The 12,381-nt window shown below is 39.6% G+C and overlaps 1 long non-coding RNA gene across 1 annotated transcript in view; it reads left to right on the top strand.

Annotated features, from left to right (window-relative positions):
* The window catches only part of LOC114017511 (uncharacterized), a 46,178-nt gene extending 39,874 nt beyond the window's left edge, over nucleotides 1-6,304 (top strand). The window contains exon 3 of the long non-coding RNA XR_008731926.1: nucleotides 5,782-6,304. This is a non-coding gene — a long non-coding RNA (uncharacterized LOC114017511). The remainder of the gene's footprint in view (nucleotides 1-5,781) is intronic.
* The last annotated feature ends 6,077 nt before the right edge of the window (nucleotides 6,305-12,381 follow it).

The raw sequence follows: 12,381 nt of genomic DNA on the forward strand, positions 1-12,381 counted from the left end.
ACCATTGCACAGTGTCTAAAGGCATTCATAATCTATGGTTGATTGCATTTTTAATACTGCCAAAATGAATACAATCTCCTCTCTGTTGAACAAGATCATAATATTTATATTGACAATTAGAACTTTGAATAATACATAGCCCCATCACGTCTTTTCTATAAAATTAAGACTCTTTTAAGTCTGAAATTAAAAACAGATTGCACAGTTCAAATAGTTAGGATTTTGTCAGCGTTCTTCAATTAAAATTGCTTATTTGTGCAAGTTGTGTCTTTGTCATATGAATATGAGAATACATTCTCACAGTACGGACTTGGATTCAATTCAACTTCCAGTTTTTCTTGTTCTTATAGTAAGCTATCTGCGCTCTCAAAATGAGATAGAAAGGAAGTTCTTGGTTTGTGAGGCTGAGAGAATAAAACTGCATTCCCATTTAAATATTGTTTGTCTCAAAAGTTAGTATTAAATACGGAGATGTCTTTCAAGTGACCAAATTCACTTTGACAAAGCACAGGCTGAAGGAGAATATGTTCTCTCTCTGGGAAACATCCCACTTTTCAGCCAAAATTTGGAATGAAAAGTTATTTCAGAATTTCTCATGGAACATGAAACAGTCACTATATTCTGTGGGTGTCCCAGTCAAGCAAGAATGTAGGATCACTTTTAACATACCCATTTTCAGGCACTTCATAAAATTCTTCTCAGACTCGAACTTCACTGCATGCATTTGAGTATTTTAAAAGTTTTTAAAACTGTTTATTAAGATGTCTTTAAATCCACTTTCTTCCCCCGCCCCCCCCCCCCCCCCCCCTTTTAATTACAGGGAGCCCTACTATTTGGGCATAGATTTGAGTGCGTGCCAGTAGATCTTGATTTTATTTCCATCACTGCCACTCTGGGCTTTTAGAATTCTGTGCTTTGAATTCTCCATGAGTATAACATGGATAAAAATAATTTCCTTGGTATAAAGCTTCAGGATGTATTGATAAAAGCATCTCTTCACACAAACTAATGAGATTAATTTTGGTTGCTGGGCTTACAAAAAAAGCTGTAAGGTATCTAGATATCCTAGAACAATTCTGAGACCTAAAGTGATTGATCTTTCTTTAAGGGAACAGTTTAACAACCTTTCACCTGCATGGAAGGCAAACAGGCAGTCCCAGTCCCAGGTGAAGACAGCACCTGCCACACTCATCTTTTTTTAAGGGAAGTTTTTGTTGTCAACAAAACTTAAGGGGAAAAAAAAATATAAAAAAAGCTAAGTGGAATAGCCTCACCATTGCAGTATATCCAGTGGACCAGCAGTTACATTTTACTCATGGAAGGCTTAGACTGAAATTCTTGCTGCAAATTTTGCAGAGGAGTGATTTGGGGCCTTTTGTACTCTTTGGATTTGGGGCATAGAAAATCTCAGAAGAAAGTGCACACAGAAAGATAGATGCAACTGGCATGTTCTGCTGATACTGGACAGTCTGTGGGACAAGAGGAGTCCATTTGAGTACAGTGCCCCTGCCCAAAATTTACCTGTGAATGTTTCCTTCATTCTTTACTGGCAGAAGAAAGGGGCACTGGGCTGCTTTGGGCACCTAACTCCCATTTTCTGTTACCTAGCTTAGTTTACAGCCTGCCCTGCAAATTGATTTCAATTAATCCTCTCCTAGACACCTAATTTTTCTAGGGCATTGAGCATGTCAGGTTCACTGAAAATTCTGAATTTCTGTGAGAGGGTTTCCAGGAGTCACCAATAGTAACTTTTACAATTCATGTCTCCCTTTTAAATCTAGATAAAGGTCTGCTTGTGAGTGTTAGATAAAAAGGAAATAATCTTTCCTCCGTGAAGAATGCCACTGAAGCGAGGCATTGCTTTCTCCTATTTTCACACAGTTACATTTCATAATGGGACTGTTAAGATGAGGCACTTACTTCTTTATTTCTGACCTTGCCTTTACGTGTCTACGATTCCACAACTTAATTTTATTCTTTCTTCTTGTCCGCTGTTCCTCCACTATCCTTGTGGCACGAAATGGCACGGGCTATACAACATAAGTGATACTGGATTGCTGATGTAAATGCATCTACTGAGAGTCAAAGTATAATGAGAAGCCGCACACTTAAGAACTTTAAAGACCAACAGTGAAGCCCTGAAGGCACTCAGAGCACTGAGGGTAGAGGTGTTGTGCTGTGTTGTTAGGAGGGCTGCAAAAGCACTTGTCCACACTGGCTGCTCTGTGAGGACCATGAGGTCTGACTGACTTGCTGATGTGACTGAGGATGCTTTGTGGTTACAGAACACTATTTTGGAATTTTACTGTGGGATGTCTCATGTACCGGTTCCAAATAATCATTTGTATAATTTTTGAAGTTCTGTGAGAATTCTGCAGAACTGCTTTCTACCTTTGTTGAAGCTATTTCTGAAACATTAATTGGGACATCTTTGGTTCTTTAAGGCAGTTTGGGAGAAGATCAGAGAAAACTTTCAGGATGTGCTGTTTAATTTTAGCAAACAAATTGTATGCCAAAGCTGTTTATGTATGTGGTTAGCACAGTAAATGTGTGTGTTTGTGGGGAGGGGTGTTCGGGGTGTGTGGGGAACAACCCAGAAAGCCAGTTGCACGGAATGGTAGTTTAGCTTGTTCTTATTTGTGGTGGGGCTTTTTTTTCTAGCGATTATTTGGGAAAAAACAGTATTTAACTACAATCCCATCTACTCCAGAGTTAAATATTCAGCACTGCTTACTAGTAATCTAGCATTAGCATTAAACCAAATAAGATTTACTGGCAGTTATTAATGTTCTAATACTACATGTTTCAGACCGTTCTAGGAGTTACTGTGTAAAAAGATTGCAGATACATACCCCACTCCAGCAAATTCCCAACAATGCACTGGCAGACACAGGAAATCCTGTAGAAAACTATCCCCGTGCACACTAGGCAGTATTTTATTCCTGGCCCTACAGAATGCACCTTGAATACTGTGTTCCACCTCAAATACTGTGCTTAGTTTTGGGCCCCTCACTTCAAGGAAGAATTACGGTGCTGGAGCGTATCCAGAGAAGGGCAATGAAGCTGGTGAAGGGTCTGGAGCACAAGTCTTACGAAGAGCAGCTGAGGGAACTGGCGGTGTTTAGTCTGGAGAAAAGGAGACTCAGGAGAGACCTTAACACTCTCTACAACTACTTGAAAGGAGGCTGTAGTGAGGCGGGGGTCAGTCTCCTCTCCCTGGTAACAAGACATAGGACAAGAGGAAGCAGCCTCAAGTTGCACCAGTGAGGGTTTACATTGTGTATGACGCAAAATTTCTTCACTGAAAGGGTGGTCAAGCCTTGAAACAGGCTACCCAGGGAAGCAGTGAAGTCACCATCGCTGAAGGTATTTAAAAGCCTTGTAGATTTGATGCTTAGGGACATGGCTTAGCAGTGGACTTGGCAGTGTTAGCTTAATGGTTGGAATTGATCATCTTAAAGGTCTTTTTCCAACCTAAATGATTCTATGACAATATTTTAATCAAGGCAATTACATATATAAAGTGTAGTTTCAGAAAAGGTGTAAATTTTTTTGTTCTCTTTCAAACTGAAACCAAGGAATAGATTTAGAAGCTATTTGGACTTCTAGAGTTACAAGCAAGTGTCTAATATTGCCTTCCAAAATGCTTAGCATTCATAAATCAGTTTTCTTAGTCAATCAGATTGCTAAACATCAATTTTTAGGATTTTTTTAAAAACTCACTAGAACTGCACTTTGTCCTAGAGCATGAGAGACTGCAGTACTGGATTTTTTTTCTAGAGAACCCTAATTTTATCCCAAGCTACTGTATTTTTTGCTTTGGGGATATTGGTTACTAAGGCTGAAGAATGAATACAATCTGTTGAAGCCGGGTTCACAGTTTCACCTTCTTTTTCCCACTTTGGCATATTCACAGTTCAGATACAGTTCTGAAACAGGGTGTAAAAACTATATTCCTGGACATAAAGAATGAATTAGAAAATAACAAAAACTAGAGGATTTTCAGAGGATGGATGTTTGTTACTTTCTGAAAATCTAAAAAATTAAAGTGCATCACATTGGGAAGCAAAACTGTGGAAATAGGGATGGATAGTTTTGCATTCATTTCATGGAATATATGTTCTTTGTTTAAATTTAAAAAGTTGGGGAAACCAAAGACTGAAGTTAATCTTCTAGATAAACTAATTTCTTCTTGATTATGTGGACTAGTTTAACCAGGGTGGTTTTAATGTATCACACATAGATAAACTGAATCAACACTAATATTACAGCATCCCACCTTAAATTTAATCTATGATTTTTTGTTTTAACCAGGGAAAAGAATTTTGAGACAGAATAATTTGAAGGCAAATAAACCCCAGCTGTATTATGAACTGTCTGACAAAATGGTAACGGTCCTGGAAAATAGGATTACAATAAGAAGACAATTACTACTAAAAGACAGTAAGGAAACTAAGAAATAACTAGAAGGCATCCACTCCATTTTGCAAAAGTATTTCAAAATTCTGAACTATGTCCTTGTTGAACAGAATATTTTAAACATTTATGTGAAATGCTTTGTTTCAAAGTAGTATTTTTTAAATCCCTACATTCTGCTTTTACAATTCTCCTTTCCATTCTGATGTCACGTAAGTTTCCTGGATCACTAAAACTTCCTAAAAATTTTGGGCTTTAGCAAAACAGTGTATTTGAATAATATTTCTTAGGTGAAAATCTTATCACCTTGAATGAGTTAAAATAACAAAAGTCAATGCTATGTATGTATGTGTGTGTGAGATTAGAGGGGGTTTTTATCACATTGGACATACACCTTTTAATGGAAAGTTATTCCTACTTATCAATAAGCGGGCATGCAAAACGGAGAGCTTCCTTGTATCAATAACTGTTAACTAACAGCAAATCTTCTGTTCCCTCAAGGCAAACAATCAGGTGTAGCTCTGACACCTGCAGCTACTGGAAACATTTGTCTAAGAAGTAATCAAACTAGTGGGAACCTGGGGAAATAGAAATACAGTAAATGGATTGAAAATACGTCAGCTGGTACTGAGAGATTGTACAGTCATGAAGTACTACTCTTTGCTAATAAAACCCACCTAGAACTCACCAAATGTTAGCTCACTGTGGTACTGGAGCAATTATCAAATGTTTAGAAGAGAAGAAAACTGTATTGTGGATTGAAGCAGTCTTTATACACCCAACTATATGAAGGTAGACAGATCTCTAAGATGACAATTCCTTTTAAGGTCTGCTGGTACACTTTAAAAAACACATCTATTAGTTTTTTAAAAACAGATATTCCTTTAGAAGTGGAAGTGGGCTTTACGCATATGTGATTTTATAACTGTACATGTCTTTTTAAAAAGAAATCACAAACTATGCCTGACAGGGATAAAAGCCAAATTCTCAAAGGTACTATTGTACCTAGAAGTCCAAGTAGTTGTCTAAAAGCTTTTTATAATTCATGTAGTTTGAGTAATTCCTCTGCATTTGACAGTTCCAGAAAGTCTGTATTGGATTCACATTGTGCTCTGCTACAATGACTATTACTTGGTTTGAATTCCCTACCTCTTTTACAAACATATTCTCAAGTATTTTTCTCCCTCATACAGTTTTGTGAACTTGAAGTCGTATCTTTGTTAGTCATGTGCCTAAATAATGCCAATATATATTGGTACACATAGCATTCTTCTGCATAGCACTGCGGGAAAATACTATGAAAAAGGAGAATATGGGTATAAGAAAACTTTAATCTAAATTTATTGAACTCTTTCTACCTGACAGTGAAATCATCATGCCTACCAGCTGTAGAGAAACCTCTAAAGTCAATCACAACAACGTAGTTTGTGAGAATCCTGCAGTTCTTGAAGCTGTTCTTCAAGTACCTTCTCCAGCCCTTCATCAATGTTACCTGCTCCCTTTTTCTCAAACATGAAGGTAAGAAAGAAGGAACAGAATCAGAAACAGTGGTGAAACACAATTGTGCTATTTTCATTCTGCTGCTAATTGGTAATATAACAAATTTGGGAATGTGATTATAGAAACATAAGAGGAGGAGAATAGTGGACTTGATCTAGGTCCATTCCAGGCCTAGATCCTATTTTCTGTGCAGGACAGTACTGTAATGGTGGCTTTTGCCACGTACGCAGATTCAAGAGACAACTGAGAATTAATCACTTCATCACCTTTGATACACTGCTGCAGTGCCCAGATGTCATTTGATCCTAACTCTTACTAACTTCAGCTCCTTTTTAGTACCTTTAGCTTAGGTACGGTACTGAGTACATGGTAGTAAATAGAGAGTAAGAATAGTAGTAGTAACATAGTGTAGAATTAATTCATTCACACAGCTTAGGTCAGTAGAGCTTTGACAGACTGAACAGAACTTACAGGATGCCAAAATACTGAATCAGTGAGACAGGTGAGTCAGGATTTTTCCCAAGACAGAAGGCATGAAGAAACAATTTCAGTGCCAGGTAATTTATCCCATATTTAGATTAAAATGCATGATCGGTATTATCTAAATTAAGACTTTTTGTGTGATTAAGATTTTAAGAGCTCTGGTATTGTGATTGCACTCCTTTTCCCTTGAATCAATGTACATGCAAGTTCTTACATGTATAAACTCAAACTCTTTTTCAGACTGTAGTTTTGTATTTGCATATAATCATTTGCATGCATTTCATATTACGGTGTGAATTCACCACAGGATATGTATTTGCCATGTTTTATCTTCATGGCATTAACTGAACAATTAAGTTATTGCACTTTTTGTTGTTGTTGGAGTGCCTATGCACTCTGAACAAGGTCTCTAAACCCTCACAGTTCCACAGAGTGTTTAGGGGCCAGCAATGGCTACAGACATTCCAATACCCAAAGTAATTCATTTAAAGCTGCTTTTGTGCACCTCTGCATGGCACAGTCTTGCACCATGTAAACACAGCCTCATTGCCAACATATTAAGAAGACAGAATACTAGAATTTTATATCTGAAAATTACTTTGGCAGCCATCACAATGAAGAAATTATTTGAAAATGAAAAATTAAGGATTTTTTTCAACATCCGCAGGTTATGAAACCAGACCAGTGACAAAGCATCCTCTGAATTAACAGGCACACTGCCATCAGACATAAGTAAGAACAGTATTGACTTCTACAAGTGGGGAGCTCTGCAGACATTGTCCTTTTAGAAACAGTTACTAGTTAAAGGCTAAGGCTGTTGATTTTGTAAGGAAACAGTATTTAAAGTTCTAAACATGCACAATATACTTCTATAAAAATACCAACATTGCTAGTAACTTGATTTCAGGGACTGAGTACAGCAGTTTTATTTATGTGATTAACAGCAACACTTTTATAATAATTTCTCTACTAAAATATCTTCCCATGAAGCCTCAGGCATTCCAAGCTTGCACATTATAGACAACCAAAAACTCCAATTATCATGTTCTGGAAAGTATGTGTGATCATAGCAATGGAAATTTTAGACAGATATAGATAGATAGATAGATAGATAGATAGATAGATAGATACAAACCCAAACCATTGTGGAAGTGCACATACATCATCTTGAAATACTAGGATGTAAATTTTCTGAGACTAGAGTAACAGGATCGTTTGACGTAATGTTGTTTACACACCCATAAAAGAGCTACAGCAGACAAGAATTTCTTTTCTGACTGTTGATCAAACTTGGAAGCTGAAGTGCAGGAACACTCCAGCACGCAGACGGCCAGTGAACAGTTACAAGCTGATTATGTTGAAATGCATGATACATCCAAATTGTGCTGACAGAAACATAATATTGAGCATTTATATATTTGTTGGAACTTTTCTCCATCAGGCCTGTCACATTTGTGGTGATGGTGGTCTTTATTCTCCAGGGTAGTATTCAGATATCAAGTCAGACTGAAGCTGGATTCAAGGGAGCTAGTTCATCCATATGATGCAGTCTGCTGGGACTGTTTTGCCTTCTTTCCTTACACTTACCATTGTGTAAAATATATTAATTTATATTACACATAATACTAGAAAAACTAAATAATTCAAATATTTTGTTTCCTAGTCAGTAGTCTAACCATTCGAGTAAATCACTAGCTTCAGCCTGAAAATAGTCTGAACTGTTTAAATATAGGATCAAGCTTATATTAGTTACTGGGGGAAAAATATCTCCCAAAATTCTGCTCCTGAACTTGTTAAGGTCACTAGGACGTTGTCAGTGCCATCAGCAAGATTAATAGTCTGAGCGAGAGCAGTGATTCAAATGCCTGAATGCTTTAGACAGCGTGGAGTATTGGAAACATCTGCACAGGGCTTGCAGCTACTGGACCTACGGGAGACCTGCACTCTTGTGGAGCAATAGCTGGAATGCAGGTGGGATATCCTGCTGATCTTTCCCCAGGCTTCTGGGTTTCACCTGATAAACACTGATAAAATATTTCCGGTAACAAGAAGAAAAAAGGAAATATGCATTTATCTACAATATTTTGCATTTAGTTCACTTCTTTCCAAGCGAAATTTATTTACAACCTGAAAAGCAAGTTAATTGTGCTCATTTCTATGTAGCATTAGCAAAACACAGGCAATTTTAAAACTGTCCCAGATAATTCTCTCATTTTTTTGATGGATGTTCTGCAAGTATGCAGAACTGTACAAACATGCGAGATGGAAAAATAGTTCCATAGTAGGATCTGCGTTCTTTGGGGGGTTAGACTAGATGACCTCCAGAGATCACTTCCAACACAAATTAGTTGATTCTATAAAATGAAGATGAGTTTTTAAAAATACCTTTTGTGAAAAAGCCGTACAGCATAGTACCTTTGATGATAAGAATTTAATTATAAAAGATAGTAAAGAATTGTGCAAGCACCATTCTGTTACGGTACCCATTTCTTAAAAAAAGTGATAAGTACAATCTTACTATTTTATTTTTCATTGTTAAATATTTTTTCTTTTTACACTAAATAAATATGCTGTAAAAATGCAGGCCCAGTCAGGTAGATACACTGAAACACACTCAACATTAAATCAGGGGTCAATAAGACTACAAAGGTGAGACTAATATGGAAGTAGTTTAAATTATTTGTATGAAAAAGAAAATAATTTTAATTAAAATATTTGGGACATTGCATGAAACAAAAATCTTACTAGTATAATATATGTAGAAATTGAGACCTTCAAAACTGCAATTTGTAGAAATTATACAGGACTCGAAAAGCAGAAATCGAATATAAACCCTGAAATATAAAGAACAGAGTTCTAATATTGTAGGCAAAGAACAACTGAATTTTGAAGATTATAAACTTTGATGACTAAAAATACCACGTATTAGACATTACTTTTAGCATGTTGCATCTTTCACAGCTATTGAACAACAAAAAGCCATTGTGTTATCAATTTTTCAGTGAAGCCCTACTGAAATCATTGGGAAGTCAAAAAAACCCAAAACAAAATGGCAAAATTATTCAGTCCATCACCTAATTGCTGCCAAAGTGTCACTTGCTAGACTGTGATAAAAGTCTTCCCACCATATTTTCCCAAGAGAGGATGGAGAATGTGGGCCACTGGACTAGAAAGCACCCAAGCCATTATACAGGGACTCAGGGATGGGGACAGAGACAGGTTACATTTTAAACCGGGTTTAATCTGAACTTTACCATCCAAAGAAAACTCATGCTTCTATAACGTGGTCTCTAAAGTGATACAGTGATGACCCCCTCTACCCATGGTGTGCAGTAGGAGCATGGAAATACTCAAATGCACTATGAGGCTTCTGAGGTACCTTAGGGAATAGGTGTTCCTCTGTGGGTCAGATGAACTCCTTAGGCATTTCAGTCCTGGGGGTTTACAAAATGAATAATCTCCTGTTCTGTCCTACCACCTTTGTCAGTAAAAACAGAACATCTGTGCTTTCCCCTGTTTTTATGTTGTTATCACATACTGTAAGATCATGTCTTGTTGCAACTGTGTATCCATGTATAATAAGCAAATTAGGTATTTTTAGCACAGAAGTATAATGAGGACTTTTTAGAAAACATATATAGAAAGTAAGTAATTATTCTTAATATCCCAAAGGACAGGTGAGCACTTATTCATTTATGCACAGCAATCCAGGAAGAGGATTAAATAGGTGATAGGCTATGTATTTTGGAAAAGGACAATACCTAGTCAGTGTAAAACACGGTGATAGTTCAGTCTGAGTACAAAAATGCTCATTTTCTGCCAAAGTTCCTTTAAACTGAGTGGGCATTTAAGTGTCTATGTGCAGATGCAGAAAGAAAAAGAGATGAATGTCACTGAATTTTACACAGTTTCTACTGAGGCATCCAGACTAAGTCTGTAGCTACCAGTTATTAACAGAAACAAGTACCTCAAAAAACCAAAACATATCAAACCAAACATCAACCCACGTACGTCACACCTCTGCACTGCAATGCAACCAATTATCTTCTGGAGGTTCTCTCTCCCCAGCTTGAGATTACTGAATTTGCTTGTCATATCATGTTAATGGGACTAGTTGAGAAGACAATTTTATTATTAAAGTTGACTTTTTCTTTAACAAACACCTCTCCTTTCACGATTCCAAAATGGTAGCTTTATCTCGTTGACTGAAAACAGAGTGCCCTAATGTAAAATAAAAAAATACAGATCTGTGTACCAGTTTCTTCTTCTCCAGTACATTTCCTCTTTTTATGTTTTTTAATACCCTACAGATATTTTTAGAAGCTAAAATAAGTGATTAAAGACATTTCTACTGTCAGTTTTATACTTTTAAGATGTCTAGCCTGTCTCATTTCAGGTTTCTATTTGTTTAAAGCTAACTAGCTGAAATGGAAGCCACCCACACAATTTTTCCATGAAAATTAGGTATTTGCAATATAATACTTGTACTGTAGTTCTATTCCTCCATCATACACACTACATCTAGTTTCAGTGGTCTGAACAAGCAAAGGCATGCACATAATTAATTCCATGAGGGACAGCTTATTCATATATTTGCACACACAACTCTTGTTCTTTGTATATCAGTTACACATAATTTACAATGACTATTTCTGCCAACTTGCGTACTCTGTGTAAATTAAATTCTAAATAAAGCTCCAAGTTTTCAGACATATTTTTGCTGTAGCTTGATCAAACATTTTCTATTGTCCTACATGCATATAAGTGTGCACACACGCATGCACACAAAATTGCTTTTTCTGTTTTTCAGCTTGTGCCACGCAGTAAAATTTTTATAAAAATAACAACATGGCAACAGTTGCTTGCACATGTGGATGTCATAAACATTTTGTGTTACTTTACAACCAAACTCCATTAAACGCACTGTCACAGCTGCAGGCCCGTCCCAGGAGCCAGCACGGGAGACACACTCTCAGGCACCAAGGTGATTCCTAAGTTGCAGATATGTAAGTATATGGTGTAGATTGGTTGTAAAACTCACAAGTGTTTTCTTTGTGTCATATAGACATACATGCACATAGGATTTGTGCTTTAAAAAAAAAATAACCCCAAAAAATCAAAACCAAACACCCCAGACCCCCAGACATACACAGGAATGTCGTTTAAAACAAAAAAGGCAGCAGCACACTTCTCCAGGACTGTGCACGGTAGGAGCCACGTGGCTTCCCAGAGGGAAAGCAGGTCTCTCCCCGTTTCCCCGGGCCGCCGCTGTCCCGGGGCCTGCCGCAGGGACACCGCGGCCCCCTCCCACCCCCGCAGCCCGCCACCGGCCTCCTTCCGCCCGCACGGAGCCCCGTCTCGATGAACGTCCAGGCCCGGGCTGCCCGGCAGAGGCTCAGGCTCCCATCTGGGGTCGAAGCGGCGGCACCGTTTCTAACGGGGCGCTGGGACGGTGCCGCCCCCTCCCCGCTAGGCCGGGCCGGGCCGGGCCGCTCCCCGTCACCCCCGCGAGGCGCTAAAATGGCGGCGGCCGCCCGCGCCGGTGGCCGGTGAGCGCAGCGGCGGCCTCTCCGCTCGCCCCGCCGCGCCCCGCCCGGAACGGCGGCCGCCCCTGCGCGGCCCCTCGCAGCCCGCTCGCCCCCGCAGCGCCCCCGGCCCGGCCCCACAGGCGGGCGGCGCCGGGCTCGCCCCCTCGCAGTGCGGGGCCGGGGGCGCGGAGGCGAGGCGAGGGCTGGCTGGCGCGCACCGAGCGAAGGCGTGCCTGGCGGCGGGGCTGCCCTCCCCCGCTCGGCCGGGCAGCCCGGCGCGGTCCCGCCACCCTCTGTTCGCCCCAGGGCGGCAGCGGGCGGCTCGGCTCCTCCGGGAGAGCCGGCCCCGGCACCTGCGCCACAGCCTGCCCCCGGGGAGCGCCCGGCCGGGAGCAGCCGCACGCCTGAGCGCTGCGGGAGCGGCCGCTGTGGCGGGGGGTCTGGCTGGGAGGGG

Source organism: Falco cherrug, chromosome 4 (assembly GCF_023634085.1).
Source record: "Falco cherrug isolate bFalChe1 chromosome 4, bFalChe1.pri, whole genome shotgun sequence".
NCBI classification, from domain to species: Eukaryota; Metazoa; Chordata; class Aves; order Falconiformes; family Falconidae; genus Falco; species Falco cherrug.